Source organism: Camelus ferus, chromosome 10 (genome assembly GCF_009834535.1).
Source record: "Camelus ferus isolate YT-003-E chromosome 10, BCGSAC_Cfer_1.0, whole genome shotgun sequence".
Taxonomy (NCBI): Eukaryota; Metazoa; Chordata; class Mammalia; order Artiodactyla; family Camelidae; genus Camelus; species Camelus ferus.
Window position 1 is genome coordinate 384,000 of NC_045705.1, and position 10,051 is coordinate 394,050.

A 10,051-nucleotide genomic window follows, 5' to 3' on the forward strand; every position below is an offset into this window, starting at 1 on the left:
GAAGAGAACGCTGTGCTGTATTACCTGCTGGGATCAGCTAAAGAGTGGTCCCTCCCTGTCTGCCTCCGTCCCTGTCAGTGTGGGCACGGTACTCCCTTTCCTAGGTTCACGTGCACTGATTCCCTTCTGGTTGACCATGTGATGGGCGCAACTTCCAGCTGGGTAATCTCCATGCTGCTCCATCTCTCACTGTTCTGGGGACAAGAGGGCATAAAAGGCAATGTCAAATGAGTTTACAAGTCTGTTGCTTTGTCAAACCAAAAGTTAAAAATCCATGGACAGCTGGAACAGTAACCAGAGAAACAGCCCTTGACTGTGACTATCAGGAGAGTATACAGACTACTCAGCCATTAAAAAGACTGAAATAATGTCATTTGCAGCAACATGGATGGACCTAGAGATGATCATACTAAGTGAAGTAAGTCAGACAAATGCCATATGATATCACTTATATGTGGAATCTAAATATGACACAAATGAACTTATTTACAAAACAGAAACAGACTCACAGACCTAGGAAACAAACTTATGGTTACCAAAGGAGGAAGAGGGGGAGGGTAAGTAGGAGTTTGGGATTAGCAGATATACACTACTATATATGAAATGGGCAGACAGTGAGGTCCTAACTGTATAGCACAGGGAACTATATTCAATATCTTACAAAACCTATAATGAAAAAGAATATGAAAATAATATACATGTATGACTGAATCACTATGTTGTACAGCAGAAACTAACACAACATTGTAAACCAACTCTACTTCAATAAAAGAGACTATGTAGAAAACAATATCAAAAGAGTCTATGTTCTTGAAATTGATGCTACATATTTACTATCATAACTGATTTTAGATATATCTATGGATTAATTGACCATAAGTATTGAATATTATAATCGATTTGTGTAGATTTATGCAGTTTCTACAATGATAAAATTCAAAAAGAACAGGGCTGTTGGCAGAGAAGGTCCTCCTGTTGCAAGCAGCCCAGAACGGCACTGCAGACTCAGAAAGGGCCCCTGTGACTCTTGAAGAAGTCGAGATCAAAAAAGCAGATACTGTACCGTAAGGAAGAGTAGTGCCAGAATGAGGCAGCTTACCAGGAAAAAAGGCACGTTCCTTGAAGACCATGGGCAAAACGATAGCACTGGATATGTCTGTGTGAATGTCTCCCTAAAACAGCATGAGGGCAGGAGGGAGGAATAAAGTTGAGAGAAGAAGTCTGAGACTTGGTTTGAAAAAGAAGGTGTGAAATTTAGCCTTTAATTTAGGCCTTATGCTCTGGGTCGCTGTGAACCTGACATCGCTGTGCTGATGGCCCAAGGAGTCTCACTAGCTCACTTATTCCCACACAAATGGCCGTGCCCTTCTAGCAGTGAGAACCTGCGGTGTGGAGCTGCTCACCCACCGTTCCTAGCTGCTGTTCAGCCGTTGAACACGTCCTGAGTAATAGTCTGACTTGAAATAACTTATTGGCTAAGTCTATTTCCTATGTCAAGACATCGTCCTCTCTCACAATCTGGGCCATTACATTACTTGATATTACAACACACACAAAAAGATTAAAATTGCGTGTTTTGAATTCAAATATAAAAGGTTATTTTTTTCCCTTTGATTGTGTCTGTGGCATTATTCACTCTAAGAAACATCTGATAAAAATTCTGCTAAATAGCTTAACCCACAGGATGGGAACTGGGTAAGGATCTGCTGGGCTACCAATGGCATTTCCTTTAGCATTCCTTTCGTCTGTTCTTCATGGTTAGTGTCCTTGCCAGGGTGAGTAAAATCTGACACGTTAACAGGCAATTAATCAAGTTTTAATCAGTGAAATGTCCTGGCAGGTCTAATTCCTGGTGTGAAGTCAGTAATGAAACCTCAGTATCTCAGTCCATGGAGCTGCTATATTAACCACTGTGGTCAAATTCCTATTTATTATGGCGTTTGAGACAGGAAAACGCTGCACTGTCAGAAGATTATTTTTTAAGAAAGAAAACGACCATGCAACACAACTTTGGAATACTTATTTTTGCTTTGTGTCAAAAAACCATACTATTAAACCCCATAATGGAAGTAATGCTTTTTCCAGCTTTCATCAGTGGTCCAAAATGTCACGCAATGAGAATTTAGTAGGACTAAAGTGAGTATTTGACATGCAGAACCGAGCTGTGTCATCAAGACTCCACAGGTAGTGAACACTTGGCTACTGATGGGTGGAAAGAGTGGGTACATTCTAACAAGGGGTCAGGGGGCCTCAGGAGAGCTGCTGTGTAATTGCCTGCAGCAGCAGATGGAAGGGCGCACCTCACATAAGAAGAGTATCATTCTATCACTGAAGAACGGGGCCTCATACACAAAAAAATAAATATAAAATGAAGAGCTGAAGCCAAAGTTGTCTGAAACGGTGTTATATGTGTGAGAGGCTTTTAAAAGATTCTTTTTAACTGAAATGCACAGTGGAAACTTACTGCGATACTAATGTAGGCCAGGATGAATAACCACCTCAGAGGTGAATCTATTCATCACAGGTTGTGTTCAATAGTTGTTTGTAAGGGATAAGTATTTACTTCAGTAAAGTTGATTACATGTAATAATAGGCCTTATGTTTGATGAGATTCCGAATATAAACTTTTAAATACTTCTGCATGTTCTAGAGTAATAAATGTGGCTAGAGTTTATTATTTTCTGATTATATAATAAGGAATGAAAACTTTTTTTTTTTAAATTGAAGTATCATCCATTTACCACATTGTGTCAGTTTCTGGTGTACAGCATAATGCTTCAGTCATACATGAATATACATATATTCATTTTCATATTCTTTTTCACCATAAGTTACTACAAGGTATTGAATATAGTTCCCTGTGTTATACAGTGTGAACGTGTTGTTAAGGAATGAAAACTTTAATTTGAATTTTCTAATAAACTGAGCACTGGTCCACATGAGACAGTCAATATTAATGTATCCCTACTGAAGGGGCACAGGTCAGTAGCTGATGCCTTGAAATCCCTTCCTAGAGTAAGTGACTGTATTTGCTCATCTCTGACGTGTGCTATTATTTTTAGAAAAGATTTCCTTTATTAACCTGAACACTTCAATAATTAACCCCATTTCTAGTTGTTTTGTCTAGAACTTATAAATGAATTAGGCTCAAATTGTACTTTTAAAAGTCAGAATGTATTTTTAGTATACTTAATATCAATAATTGTTAAATTTGGAAGCTTGCTTACCTAAGTCTTGAAAGGAGGAGAACGTCCTGGAAGAAAGAAACATGTGCTAGAAATACAGAGTCTGATAGACCACATCCTCCAGGTTTATCTGTGTCCCTGTGAACGGCCCCTCTAGGGATCTGTGTTGGAATACCAAGACGTCACTCCTCCTGCTGAGTTCTTCAAGTGGGGGCAGGTGGAAATCAAATCCAGCAACAGGAAAGTTTCAGCTTTCCAAAATGAAAACTTTTGAACCGTTTTCCTTTCCTGGGGTGGGTGAAGTATGTGAGGGGAAGGGTGGGGGATGTTAGGAGAAAGAGGGTTAGAGTGGGAGGTAGGGGGCGTGCGGAGTGAATGTAGCTCAAATTGGAACTGGTCCAATGGTGTTCATAGCAGAAGACAGATGTGGAAAGGGGGTCAATGAGAGGAAAGGGAAGGCGAGGCTGAGGGACCGACAGGTGGAGCTGGCTCCGAGTGTGAGGAAACTTCAAGGACAGCAGCTGAGGAAGGAAACAATAAGGTGAATTTATACAGCGAGATTTCAAGAAAAACTGTCTCCTGGGGAATTATCAAAACAGAGAGAAAAAAGATTATAAACTCACATAATCACAAACAACATTTTGAAGAGTCGATTCGACCGGAGTATAGATTTCTGCAGAGATGGAGCATTGGGTCACAGTATTTAAAGGCTGTATGCTAAGCACATGCGTGAGCAGTGGCTAAGCCCAGTAATGAGGGGGTGTCAGAGTGAGGGGAGGCCCTGGAGCAGTCACACAGCACACTGACCACCATCTGGGCACCAGCAACCGGGGCAGCATTGAACCCAATGTTCTAAAACTGTGCTGTATTTTTAAAATAAATTTATAAACTTTATGCCCACTGCCTGAAAATCCTATGATTCTATAGTAATTTAGCAATACAGATAAAACAGACACAAAAAACAACTAAAACGTAGTGAGAGAGGGCAGCGACAAGTTGGAACGAAGGGTTTCTTTCTATTCCTCACACTTACAACAGATAAAAACCCGGAGATATAAGTATACATTTCCTATAAATAAATACGTAAATGTATATTATATATATTATCATATATAAAATATATATAACATACATGAGATACGTAAAACATATATATGAGATATATAAAAACATATTTGAGATACATAAAACATACATACACACACACACACACACACACACACACACACAGATACACTCTGAAAGTTGTTGTGAAAAAGGAAGAAGGAAGACTGATTAGACACTTCAGGACCCAAAAAAAGACTGCGTGGTAAGTTCCCCGGATTTTTTTTTTTGTTTGTTTGTTTGGTTTTTGGTTTGGGTTTGGGTTTTTTTCTGCTTCATGGATCCCAGACCAGATGCTGAAGTCTACAACTCAGAAAATTTACCATTATTTGATGTGGTTCTCAGTGTATTTGGAGCTAATAGTTAAAGACAATGGTATTATAAATGGGAAGAGTAAGGGAACTAAAAGAAAAGGAAGGTTTCTAGACTTTATTCAAACTGGTGAAAAAGATGACACTAGTAAGTGGTGGTAAGTTATGTGTGTATAATGTAATGCCTGGAGCAATCGCTAAATATTTATACAGAGATATACCAAGAACACTGGATAAATCAGAATAACTCACTCTCCAGCGAAAGGTAATGGGATGATCTGCGGCTGTGTCTTTACCACAACCGCCCCCAGCCCTCTGGCAAGAGGGAAGGCCAGGGGAGGAATCCTGCGCTCCATCACCTTTCTCCACCTGGCACTCCTCCCATGGACTGGGCACTTCCTGTGGGTTGCTGAAATGTTGCTGAACGTTACTGGGCACATCTAATGAGCTGCTGAAAGATTGCTGAAGCGGTTCAATAAACGGAGTGCTTTCCTCCTAAACCGGCTTGCGGGGTTATTGTTACAACTTCTACAAGTAGTTATTTCTGTCATTCCTGAATAATTTTTATTATTCTGCTTATGCGTTATACTTTTACAAACAGAATCTGTGTCAGCCTTGCTCTACGGAGAGCCGAGGCAAAAGGGATTTTACATCCAGATAATCACTACTTCCTCAAAAGTGTAAAGCAATGTCCTTCTCATTTGAGTACGTAAGTGCTTTGCCCAACCCGATTTTAACATCTTCTTAAGGCATAATTAATAGTCAATAAGCTGTACATAATTAAGGTATGAAAAGTTACATATTGTGATTTCATTTGTCTAACATTCTCAAAATGACAAAATCCACACATGTAATACAAACCTACGTACATTCTCTAACACGTTGTGAGATGGCCTAGAACTATGCACACACTGAGTCACTGTTAATTTCTCATTTTGGCTTTGTGCTATAGTCACAGGATACTCCTGAAGAAGACAGGGTGCAGGTAAATGGGACCTCCCTATACTATTTTTGCACCTTTCTGTGAATCTATAGTTATTTCAAAATAAAAAGACAACAGCATTGACAGACACAAATGACTATACTTTGTATGAGTCTATCTATATAAAGCTCTGGAAAAGTCAAATCTGTGAAAAAGAAAACAGATCAGTGATTGATGGGGGCCGAGAGTGAGGGAATGGTAGATGGGACTGCTTGAAAATGGGCATGAGGAAATGCTTTGGGGCGATGAAAGTGTTCAAGAACAGGATTGTGATGATGGCTACTCCACAAATGTATTAAAACTCACTGAATTGTACACTTTCAATGGGTGTGTTGTATGGTATGTAAAATATAGTTCAACAGAACTTTAAAAATGCGTTGTTATAGTGATCATGGAAAAATAAGGTCACGCTGAACTTTTCTTAACTCCACTTTTGGAACTTAGCCCTATTTACAATTTTTTTTCTACATTTTTTTCTTTTTAAATTTTTTTTATTGAAGCGTAGTTAATTTACAATGTTAATTTCAGATGTATAGCAAAGTGATTCAGTTATATATATATGTGTGTATATTTTTTCATATATATTTTTTCTTTTCAGCTTTTTTCCATTATCTGTTATACCCTGTGCTATACAGTAGGTCCTTGTTGTTTATCTATTTCATATACAGTAGTGTGTGTCTAAAATTTACACTTTGAATTGAATAGCATCCATATAGGAGCAGGGGGTGAGCATCCGAAGCTTATCTGTGCATCAGGACCCTGGAGTCTTTTCCAAGCGCTGGTGTGCACATGTCAAGACAGATGGCGTAGGGAGGGAGCCGTGCGGGACACACGGGGAAGGGGGGAATCTTTTATTCCTGTAGCTGCACTGGTTAAGAGTTATTATCTGTTCCTGTTGAGAGAGAGGAAGACACTGATATGAGAATCTCTTACACATCCTTTCCAGTTTGCTGTCTGTGGGTGTGTATTTCATACACACAGGAGGTTGTAAAAGGGTTGTCATTGCAGAGCATGTGCTGATTCATTGTCAACAAATCATAGTGTCACCTTTACAGAGCCCTGAGACAAAAGACAAATACTCACGCAAGCAAACAAAAGCCTTCTAACTTCTATAACCAGGGCTGACTCCCTCTTTAGTATCAAGTTTCCAGTGTTCAACATGAGAAAATAAGGCTAGTGAAACACTTTGCAGACTCTGTCCTGAAGCGGTTTATTTCTGCCCAGATGTGTTTCACTTAAAAAAGCAACGTATTTAGATTCCTACCATTTATTTATTATCCTGAACTGTAACAGTCCGTTTGCGTGTTCCACTAGACGGCTAGCTCTTAGTAGGAGGGGGAGGGGGAAGAGGTGAGGGTTATCCTCTGTGTCCCCGCTACCTATGAGAGGACCTAGGACCTAACAGTTACTTAATACATGTTTGTATAATTGATTAGTAGTTAGTTTAGAGGCTATTGTAAGAGAAAATAGATACAGGAATAAAATTTGGAAATGAGGAACTCTGTATATGTCAAATCTACAGCATAGTATTTATACACTACAAAGTTAAAGTAGATTCTTATGGTTTTAAAGCATCTTAGATTAAATAAAACCGTGTGTCATCATAGAGGTAGGAATCTGAACTATTTAAGAGTGTGTGAGCTGGGATAAATGTTTGCAACATAAAGTTGGATTTAAAAGGTAATTAAGCTAAAGGTGCTCCAAGAAAAGCAAGTGAACAACAACAACAACAACAAAAAAAACAAAAAACAACAAAAAAAAAAAACAACGCAGCAAGTGAAAAGACCAATTGAGCAGAACCTACAATTTAGTAGAAGGTGGCAGTGATAATACAATTCTGAAGTAGCCTAGACATCTCTCATATAAACAAATAAAACTAAACTACAGTAAAAATCATCTTCCCCACTTAGGTCAAAACCTCCTGCTACGGTCTGAATGTTTGTGCCCCACTCAATTCACATGTTGCAATCTTAACATCCCAAGGTGATGGTATCAGGAGATGGGACTTTGGGGAGGTACTGAATCACGAGGGTGGAGCTCACACGAATGGAATTAGTGCCCCTAGGAAAGAGACCGCAGAGGTCCGGAGCCCCTTGCACCGTGAGAGGACACAGCCACGAGGTGCCTGTGAGCCAGGATGAGAGCCCTCTCTGGAAATGGCCGTGCTGGTTGGAGTCCTGGCATCCAGAGCTGTGAGAAATCAGTTTCTGTTGTTTCATGCTGCCCAGGCTGTGGTGCTGCCCCATAGCAGCCTGAGTAGACTAAGACGCTGCCACACTGTATACGCCATGTGTGTAGATTTGGAAAGGGGAGATCTTAGTCTGCTCTGGCTGCCACAATGAAATACCGCACCCGGAGTGGCTCACACAACAGACATTGACTTTCTCACTGCTCTACATGCTAGAAGTCCAAGATCGAGGTTTTTCAGCCATTTTGGTTTCTAGTGAGGACTCTTGGTTTGTAGATGTCCCCCCTCTTGCTGTGTTCTCATATGGCAAAGAGGGACAGCTCAGCTGTCTCTTGCTCTTCTTGGGTCGGGACACTACCCTTATGACCTTATTTAACCTTTGTTGCCTCTTTACAGACCCAGTCTCCAAATATAGTCACAATGGTGCGAGGGGTGGTGATGGTGGCGGTGGCGGTTAGGGCTTCAGTGTATGATGTTTAGGGAGATGCAATTCAGTTCATAGCAGGGGATGAAAAACTGCAGAGAAGTTTTACATTGTCTTACTATATTTATTAAGAAAGCATGAAAAAAACAAAATTTTAGAAATGAAAAGAATCTGAAATATGTATATGTGTAACTGAATTGCTTTGTTGTACACCTGAAATTAACATTGTAAATCAATTACTTTTCAATTAAAAAAAAACAAAATTAAAAAAAAGAAATAATGGTGGACCTTGTTGTTTATTTTATATATAGTAGTTTATTTGATATCTGCAAATCTCAAACTCCCAATTATATCCCTTCCCACTCGCTTTCCCCCTGTGACCATAAATTTGTTTTCTGCTTGTGAGTCTGTTTCTGGTGTAAACATGGTTTTGTTTGTGTTTCCCCCCCCGCCCCCCCCACATATAAGTGGTATCCTGTACTTCAATTTAGAAAAAAAGAAATAATTATGGAGATGTCAAATATGGTTACCAGGATTGCACAGCTACAATTAGAAGTAGTTAGAATTTGTACCTAGATCTTTCTGACTTAGAAGCTAGTTTTCCTACTATCTTAATTTTTTTTTTGGAAATTGAAGGTAAATGAAGTAAAAATATTCTACCATGTGATTACTTCATTCCCCATACCTTTTCCTTTAAAAACATACCTCGGATAATTTATGCCATGAGTTTCTCCTGCTAATTTGTTCCATGCCCCCTCAGCTAGCCTTTGAGTTCAGACTGAACCAAGGTGAAGGGTTCCCCTACGCCCTGACAGCCTCTGACCATGAGCTCCTGCACTTCTCCACTCTTCCCCCTGGGAGCCTCATCCAGCACCATGGGACCTGGCTGAGCCCAAGGGCAGGGCAGCCTGTACACAGCAGAGATTTAGTACACTCAGATGCAACCATCAAAAAAAGACTCATGAGAATCTTGGAAAATATTGACAGTGAGGGACAGTTCTGGGGGGTTCTACATGAATCCTCAAAGGGTCCCCAGGTGAACTGAGCCCCAGTTGCCCCCAGTAGTTACACACTTATTGTCTGTCCCCAACCTCTGGCTCATGCTTCCTGGGATTACCTCCCAAACATGCTCCCTGCACTCAAGTCTTCATCTCACACCTGCCTCAGGAGCCCAGACACACACCCCCAAGAAGGTGACATCATCCTCACCCCACCTCCACCCCTGCACAACTTCCGCACTGGTATTTCAGAATGAATTGCTTTCGGGTATCTGCTACCCATGCCTGTGTTTGGTCCTTTCCTAATAAGGACCGTTATAGACTTCCAGTTCTCTGAAATGAGTTTAGTGCAGTCCCAGACTATTTGGGGGAAGCTCAGTTTTCTATTTGTCCTTCCACCTGTGTTTCTCTCCTTGACTCTCATAATACTACCCCACCCGTGGCAGTCCTGCCACCAGATATGTGTGTGTGTTTTTTTTTCCACAACAAGCAATTGTGCAACCCCAGCTGTGTGTCCTACGATTTAACTGGGTTCTGACACAGATTATATACTGGAGATCCCACAAGTTAAGGGCTCGGCCCAGGAAACTACTCCCCAGCACACACACTAGAGATATCTGTCTCAAGTACTAGGTCCTTGGGTTGCCCGTAACGCATGTCCTACTTTAAGGGATAAGATGCTGTACTGGAGGTAGCATGTTGCATGCAACACATTGGATCCAATTTGGCTAAAAATTGGAGGTTATCATGACCCCTTCCTCAAGCTTGATTATTTACTATAGCAGCTCACAGAACTCAGGGAAATACTTACATTTGCCAGTTTATTAGATATAATAAAGGATACAGATGAACAGCCAGA